This window comes from Doryrhamphus excisus, chromosome 3 (genome assembly GCF_030265055.1).
Source record: "Doryrhamphus excisus isolate RoL2022-K1 chromosome 3, RoL_Dexc_1.0, whole genome shotgun sequence".
Taxonomy (NCBI): Eukaryota; Metazoa; Chordata; class Actinopteri; order Syngnathiformes; family Syngnathidae; genus Doryrhamphus; species Doryrhamphus excisus.
In genome coordinates, this window is record NC_080468.1 from 28888954 (window position 1) to 28898295 (window position 9342).

The 9342-nt window shown below is 44.1% G+C and overlaps 1 long non-coding RNA gene across 1 annotated transcript; it reads left to right on the forward strand.

The window, feature by feature from the left end:
* The first annotated feature begins 4482 nt into the window (after positions 1–4482).
* Positions 4483–8985, forward strand: LOC131125772 (uncharacterized). Its single transcript, XR_009129062.1, has 3 exons — positions 4483–4585; positions 7314–7848; positions 7931–8985. It is a non-coding gene; the product is annotated as an uncharacterized LOC131125772 (long non-coding RNA).
* Positions 8986–9342: the final 357 nt, after the last annotated feature.

Genomic DNA, 9342 nt, shown 5'->3' on the forward strand with positions numbered 1-9342 from the left:
TTAATGTCACGCCGCGATCGACCAGCGATCGACCAGTACCACCTCCGCGATCGACCGGTAGCTCGCGATCGACTTAATGAGCACCCCTGATGTATACAGTTGAAGATACGCCCCTTCTCATATGAAAAATCTGCATTTTCACGAACGTCCCCACCGGCCCAAACGAGCGTACACACGATGCCAGATTTTACCCTGCTTACTTGTAGGAATTGTTACATTCCTACTGAGGAATCTAGGTATTTATGTGTCTGTGTGTGTATTCTACCCACGGCCCGCCTCCGAGCACACCCACTTCGCTGTGATTGGTCACACACCCAAAGTGCTTCCTAACTACAAACAAACCCCACTTTCTTACATAAATGAATAGAATCTTTGGAGAGCTAACTGAAAAGTGTTCAGGAGCTACTGGCAGCTCATGATCTCCTGGCTGGAGACCCCTGGCTTACTGTGTATCACCTCAGAGCAGTAAAGTAGTAGCACCACTGGTGCGGTCGAGCTCAGGAGAGCGTGTGAACGTGTGGCTCATTATTCCACACACTTTGTCAGATGCGATGTCGGTGCGGTGGAGCTCAGAAGCTGGATGTGAGGACACCGTGTGGACGCACAACGTGTCTGAAATGATGATGATATTTCACGTTCACAAAACGCAATGCTTTTGATTGATGAAAATATTTTTCTCTTGCTGGGAATCACAAAATACAATGACTTCTGCCTGAGCTTGTTTTGTAAACAGAACATCAGAGAGCTTACAGCCACGCCCATATAAGGAACTCCGCTCCTCTGTGACATCACAAAGGGGCAATTTTACCACACCTTTTGAAACCCAGAGTTAAGCTATCCCCAACGTCTTTGAGGGCTCACTTACAAATGCACAAACCTCATCACCTGAAACTTTGACACCGGGGACCTTTTATGCTTTTTCCACTTTTGATCTATAAATATAGTTAGAATGTTGTATTCTGGTGTTAAACCAAGTTTCAGATAATGAGTTTTGCGCATTCGGAAGTGAGCCATGAAAATAATTTTAGGATGTTGGGAGCTTGGTGACGCCATGCCCAGATGCGCTATAGGCCTGCCTTTCCCCTCAGATCTACTTCTTTGTTTACGGTGTTAGCAATGGCTCCCAGGAAATATTCAAGGCAAGCGTTAGGCAGAAGTGGTTGGAGTTGCTTGGTCGTGTAATGCAAGCTGTAATGAATGAAGTAAAACAGACCGTTTTGGCAGGAAGCAGGAAATCCAAGGAACAACATCTGGAATAGGTGCAGATTCTGGAATATCTAGAACGCTTCCATGTGTTACCATGTGTAGATGTTCTATAGGAGGCCACAGCTGAATACAAATGGCCCAAATGTAGTACTGTACCACAGTACTACTGTGCATCTGTGCATTTGTGATGCTCAGCATTGTCACAGCTTTTCTTTCCCGAGGGCGTGGTGAGAAAAGGGAGCCTTGGCATTTGAAAGCGCTGCCGACACTTTTAGCCCAATTTGTTCCCTTTGGGATTCAGTTAGATTATTTTCCCAATAGCTGATTATTTCACAGTGATCAGATCAACTATTTGAACATGCTGTGGTGTCATGGCAAAATTCAACCCCTTCACCAAAACCTCCTCCTCTGGTTGTGTAAGACTTGTGTCTGACAAGTTCTTTGCCAATGTACTGTGTCATTTCTCATTGGCGCAGTTCCCAGTTTTTTTCTGGTAGGTTGTGATTCAGAACTGCTGTGTCACAGCTGGAATTTATGAAATGTTCTTGTTTGCTTTTGATTTTGGTCTTGGGCTTTATTGGTGAAATGAATCACCTTTTCACAGACTTCCTCAGGCAAAATCGTTTCAAAGTTGAGGATTTTGTCTAATTTCACCTTGAAGCTTTTGTTGGTAAAATTGACTGGCTTTACACGCTCCTTTACACGCTCCTAAAGTTTTTTAGGATTCAAGGATTGCAAAGTCTCACAGCACCTGCAAAAGTCAGAAACGATTAGCTGTGCACTTTTGTACCCATTATACCCACAACCAACCCAGACCATCCCTGGCATTTATGGTCTAAAATACACAAAGAAGGGGCTCCCCTCAGACTCATAGTCAGCAGCATTAACTGTATATCTTACAATATTGTGAAATATCTGGCCAACATCTTAGCACCCCAGGTGGACAAAACACCATATCAGGTCCAAAACTCAGCGGACGTTGTCAAGAAATTCCGACACTTTAAGGGGAATTCAGAATTTTGCCCATCACTGAAATAGAAGAGAAACTGATATCTGTCCTGTACAAACTGAACTTGAAACTGAAACCAGGAAAATGCAACAAAATAGAGCGCATACGAGCATATTCAAGAGTCAAATTGCATGTTGAGTACAATAAATGTCTACATTTTGGCAGGGCTGCACTCTATTGAAAACCAGACAGTTCCACGCCCTCTATGTATGTTAGTTAATGTATGTAAGTAAGTCTCATCAAAGTTTTCTGTCATTGGCCAGAATACTACATATGACTTGTATTTCTGTATATTTTGACTAATAATGGACCCTCGTCTACCCCCACAGAGCCATTATTTATTAATTAATTCATTTCTGAAAGTGAAATAGCGAGGGAGTGAGGGAGGGACCGCTACATATTTAATACGCATTCCAAAAAAAGTGTTATTTGTCGAGAGATTAAAGTAATTATAATGAAAATGGATACTTCATTATTTTTGTTTTTACCAGTTTTAGCTCTTTTTTCAACTTTTTCGACAGGAGGAGGCTCCACCCCCAAAAGGCAGCTGGACGATGTGTGCCCCCGGCTCCTACTGTGCTGCTGAACTCGGTGAGCCGCTACGAGTCTTCAACCTGAGCCTGAAACTCAGGAGAGTGCCCAAACTCTGGAAGACATCCTGCATCGTTCCAGTTCTCAAAAAGAACCGGTCCAGCGAACTGAACTGAACGAAGAAGACTCTGGAGTGGCTTTTCCTAGACCTGCTCAGTCCTCAGGTGCAGCATGCTTAGGACTCCCTACAGTTTTCCTACAGAGGTCGGTGTGGAGGATTCCACCCTCTACCTGCTACACCGAGCCCACTCGTATCTGGACAAGGGAAGTGGCAGTGTCGGAATTCTGTTCCTGGATTTTCTAGTGCCTTCAATACCATACCACCCTTGCACTACAAGAAAAGCTCCTCAGAATGCGAGTGTACCTGGATGCCTGGTTGCTTGGATCTCCAGCTACCTCACCAATAGACCACAGTACGTCAGACTGAAGGGCATCACGTCTGACACTGTGGTTGGCAGCATTGGTGCTCCACAGGGTTCTGTACTGTCCCCCATTCTCTTCACTCTCTACACCGCGGACTTCTGTTACAACTCCAACGAGTGTCTTATCCAGAAGTTCGTGGACGACACAGCCATTATGGGATGTATTAGAGATGACGATGAGGTGAGGGTCAGAGTCTGGTGCCACAACAACCACCTGCAGCTGAACACCTTCAAAACTAAGGAGGTGGTCATCGACTTTGGGAGGAACAGACCCAGTCCTAGACCAGTACTTGCTGGGAGCAGAGGAGGTGGAGGTTGTTCAGAACTACAAATACCTTGGGTTGTGGCTGGACAACAAGCTGGACTGGTCATGCAACATGGTGAAATTCTACAAGAAAGCTCTGACTGCGAGCTTTCAACAGCTGCAGGAAGCTCCTGTGGATGTTTTACCAGTCTGTGGTTGCCAGCTTCTTTCCTATGCTGTGGTGTGCTGGGGAGGGAGCACAACGAAAGCAGACCTCTCTAGGCTGGAGAAGCTGATCAAGTGGGCCAGGTCAGTGGTGGGGATGAAGCTGGACCCTCTGGCAGCGGAGGCAGAGAGGAGGACCCTGAACAATGTCAGACTCCCTCTGCACACCGTCGCCAGCAGACAGAGAAGCCTGTTCAGCGAGAGGCAGCTCCTCCCCAAGTGCAGGACCAACATACTGAAGAACTCCTTTGTCCCCCCGTGCCATCAAACTGTTCAACTCCTAATTGGGGGGAGGGGGGGGGGCCAGAACAGAGTGACTATAATCATACCATATATATAATAATAGTATGTATGACGTCTATGATGTCTATCATTTTTTTTAATATTTTATCTTATATTCGTTTACACTTTATTTATTTATTTACTTTAATTAGTATGTCTATTATTTATTTACTTTAAACAGTGCTACACATGGAGCAGTGGAGATGCCAATTTCCCTGAGGGACTCCCAAAGGGATTAATAAAGTATTCTGTCTGTCTGTTCATTTCCTCTTTAGGAAAGTTACATTAAACACAAACAATAAAATCCTTCATGGTCAACATAATACCTTATTTAAGAGAAAGGTCCAGTTGTAGAAAACTAAAATAAAAAAAAAAAACCCTGTGGTTTTCTGCTTATGTGTCCTACACACCATTGAGTCCCATTAAAGGTGCCATTGCGTCTTTAAGGAAACAAAAGTAAGGCGTATCATCTTGCCAGGTGTCTATGGTCAAACCTGTAAGACCTGACAGACTCGCTCGTTCCAGCAGCAGTCTGAGCTGGTGGAGAGCAAGCATCAAGTCAAACCAAAAGATTTGAACGGACGGAGTGGCCTCTGAAAGCGAAGGGTAAGATCATTATTCCTTTTTGAGCTCTTCTCCTAACGAGCCTTCCCTGCCGTCACTGCCGGCCCAAGATGGTGATGGAATTTCATGACTTGAAACCACGATGGGTTTTGAAAACAGGTGCAGTTAAAATGCTGCTGTACCCTGTGGGATGCCAGCAATCTCATTTCATGTGGAATAATATGGAAGATGGGACAATTATTATTATTTCCCTGTCCGGGTTATTGTTTAATATCCAGTCATGGCTGCCGCGGGTGGTTGGAAAACGTTCATCAGGGTGGAAGAATGGCATCACATCAAGACAACTTCACTCAGTGACGTCTTTGTGCTTCGTTCTAAAACGTTAATGCATCACACTCCAGCTGAAAAGCCTCACAGGAAAACGCCATTTACTTTTTTTTGGCTTGAATTCCCTTCCTGCCGTCCGTGTGGGACGTGTTCTAGGAGCCGGAAGTGTCTGAGCAGAAAGCGGTGACGCTACCAAACAGACACGCTTGAGTGAACACAGCACTTTTCAAAACAAAACAACAGGCGGACATATTGGATCCTGGCAAACATACGTCTCACATACCTACAGTCATGGAAAAAATTGACTAGATCAGCCAGCAGGTTATTGATCCATTTGACTGACTGGTACAACTAAAGGTGCATTTGTTTGATCAGATGTAACCATGACAACCACAATAGCTCCTAAGTGTTGACATTCGGACAACTTCAATGGTTTTCTTGATAACAACCAAAATCACTCCAGTTCTTACATGAATGGCTGTAGCGTTGTACGGCAAAATACATGGAACTCTTTTGAGCTATGTTTGTTGTCATCATTATATTTGCCCAAACAAAGGGACTTTTGGTTGTACCTGGCATTAAAAATTAGCGTTAGACATTTAGCATTTAGCAACTATCACAATGATGCACATTAGCACTCAAAGTCATCAAATCTTACCTTTGTGCATTCCCACATAGTATCAGCATTTGGGGGCAAGTACGAGGTGAAAGAAAAAGGGGGAAAATACATCCAAATACATCCATACATCTCTCTAGGCATCAGTGGATGGTCGATAGATGGTGCGTTCAATATCAATAAAGCAGGACAAATCGCAGCTGGAATTAAACATTCAAAAACCATCTAATTAATAATATAACTAATATTTACTGTGATTTTGAGTTTACTATTTCTAATGGCCTGTAGTTCAAAAATTGATATCCTTTTACATAAAATTTTATGTCGTTGTAGATCCATATTGAATCATTTACCAAAAAGAGATTTCAGTACCTTTCATTCATTCATTCATTCATTTTGTATACCGTTTTTTTCTCACGAGGGTCGCGGGGGGTGCTGGAGCCTATCCCAGCTGTCTTCGGGCGAGAGGTGGGGTACACCCTGGATTGGTCGCCAGCCAATCACAGGGCACATATAGACAAACAACCATTGACGCTCACATTCATACCAATTTGGAGTCACCAATTAACCTAGCATGTTTTTCGAATGTGGGAGGAAACAAGAGTACCCGGAGAAAACCCACGTATATACGGGGAGAACATGCAAACTCCCTGGAACCCTGGTCTCCTAGCTATGAGGTGTGCGCGCTAACCACTCGATCACCGTGCAATTTCGGTACCTATTATAGATAAAAACATATTTCTATTGGTGATTAAATGTGATTAATTCTGAGTTAACTACAGACACAAAAATGTGATTAATCATGATCAAATGTTTTAATCAATTCATTCATTCATTCATTTTCTACCGCTTTTTCCTCACGAGGGTCGCGGGGGTGCTGGAGCCTATCCCAGCTGTCTTCGGGTGTAAGGCGGGGTACACCCTGGACTGGTCGCCAGCCAATCACAGGGCACATATAGACAAACAACCATTCACACTCACATTCATACCTATGGACAATTTGGAGTCGCCAATTAACCTAGCATGTTTTTGGAATGTGGGAGGAAACCGGAGTACCCGGAGAAAACCCACGCGTGCACGGGGAGAACATGCAAACTCCCTGGAACCCTGGTCTCCTAGCTGTGAGGTGTGCGCGCTAACCACTCGACCGCCGTGCAATTTCGGTACCTATTATAGATAAAAACAAATGTGATTAATTCTGAGTTAACTACAGACAAAAATGTGATTAATCATGATCAAATTTTTTAATCAATTGACAGCCCGAATGTATATACATGCATATATAATACATAGATGTAGATATAGGTGGAAAATTTGAATAAAAAACAAATAAAATAAAAAGGAGCTCCCAAGCTGCAGGCCGCTAGGGAGCATGAAAACATGAGGCCACCCCCTACCCCCACCACAAGGGCCAGACAACCCCAGCAGGGCAGTGAAATAAGGAGCAAATGTGCAGGCAAACGGACAGGCAGCAAGGCCACCCACCATATCACGCCAGCTAGCACTCCCCGGGCAGCAAATCCCCGGAGAGGGAGTACAGCACCCACCCACCCGGCGAAAGGTGTCACAGAGCAAGCAGGGGGCACCCCGATCCAGCACTCATGTATTTATTTATTTTATTTGAACATTTTTCCATTTTTTACATCATAATTCTGTCTTTGTATTATCATAATAAAATAATGTTTACTTCCAAAAAAAAAAGTTGCTAGAAAAGATGGACACTGGATTTTCTACCGCAATATGTTTATAATCCCGGTTCTAATTCCTGTTATTCCTCATGAAAGATGCAGAATTGTTCCATTTCCTGCCCTGCTCTTTGTCTTGCAGTAACTTTCTGTTGGTCTTGCCTCTGAATACCACGTCATGAGCCACACTAAGGCTGAGGGTGGAGCTAAAATGAATCCCCCAGAGTATCCTGATCTCCCTCCACCATATCAGGATCAGCCCCAAGTGGTACAGGTTCCACCCCAAGTGTATCAGAGCGCACCCCACGCGTACCAAAGCCAACCCCAAGTGTATCTGAGCGCACCCCACGCGTACCAAAGCCAACCCCAAGTGTATCAGAGCGCACCCCAAGCGTACCAAAGCCAACCCCAAGTGTATCAGAGCGCACCCCAAGCGTACCAAAGCCAACCCCAAATGTATCAGAGCGCACCCCAAGCCTACCAGAGTCAGCCCCAAGCGCACCAGAGCCAGACTCAGAGGAACCAGCACAGCAAGACTAGGACCTCTGAGAGACAAAGCAAGTGCCCCAAATGTTGCCTGAAGACTCGTGACTGCCTGATGAGCGCTGAGTGTGGCAGAGCACTCCAAATCTCTAGCGTGGTCGCCAGCTGTGCTTTGTGCCTGCGTTTTTTTGTCTGTACGTCTTACAACACATCGTTAACTATACACTTGTGAGAATGTTGTTGTTGTTTTTCATCATTTCCTATTTTCCACCACAGAATCTCCAATCAGAAACAGATTACCAAGCCGTGGGGACTACCAGGATCGTCCAACATCCTGTCAGGAAGGCATCTTGTGCTTTTCTTCTCATCTGGAAAAAATGAGGGTGAAAAAACATTGAACACTGTTATCTCTGAATACATGCTAGTTCGCACTTTAAGGAAGGAATTATGTTTATGTTGTGTGTTTAAAGCAAAAGTTATTCATAATTCTGAATTGTTTTACTGTCTTTAAGATTATGAGTTGTGTATTACACTAAAGAATGCAAAATAAGACAGCTCTACTGACTTATTGCCAATTCCACACAAATAAAAAGAATACAGGAAGCCCTTTGGTCAAATTGTGTATCAGTTAGAATTGAAAATGACACCTTTTATACACTTTATAAGCGCCGCCCCTCTGCGGTCTTCATTAACAGCCGACACCCTGCACACACAAATGAGCAAAAACGATAGGAAAACAAAGTGAATAAGTTTAGAACTCATTACTTGGCCCTTTAAGATTCGGAATACACAGAATTGAGTTATTTCGTAGTTTGTTCAATTTGACTTCCTTTACATCAGTACTGCTTTCATTTAACGCAAACTCTACAGCTATAGAAGGGATGATGTCATCACTAACTGCTTCAGATCATACCATGTACTGTGATTTAATTTTGGGTAAGGTGGGGGAAATTACGCTATGTATGAGTGTATTATAATACTGTATTTGTAGCATCATTGCTATCATTGCTATTGAAATTCAGTTGTGGAGATTCATAATGTTAGTTGTGGTTAATAGACCAAACTATGGCTATAGTGGGCATTGTGGGTAGGCTAAGTGTATAAAGGGGGAGCTGGGGTTAGATAAAGGCCTTTTTGGTGGATGCCGGGTGACCTTGTGCAGCCGCACTGCTATAAAGACGTATTTTACTTCATTTAAGAATATGAGTAGATTTTTGCCATTTTTTTTAAAGTAAAAGTTGATTTCTTTGATACTTTCATGATACTACTTTGCTTACTTTTGGCCACATGTTTGAGTCTTCCCTGCCAATAAACGTGACAAGCCTGGGAAATCTTGCTTCCGTAATTTTTCTGGCCCTTGGACACCACAATAGAACACATGGGGCCAGGGGTGGTTCCAGGCCTGTAGGAGGCAGTGAAGAACATATCAACTCGACAAAAGAAACCTCAAGGGCTCTATTTTCGTAGACCAGCACCTGCCATCCACCGCATCTACGCCGTGCCAATGGGGTGTGGCCAGCACACTTTTGTGAGCGCCACAGTCTGGTGAACCCACCATGCCTCCCACCGCCGCAAGTGGCAAAGAGGCAAAAGAGAGAAGGCCTGAGAGGGTTTAACATAGCCGAGTGTAAAAATGAATGCCTCTCATTGCCCTTAAATGCGCAGGGCCCACTGGACTGCCATCAGAG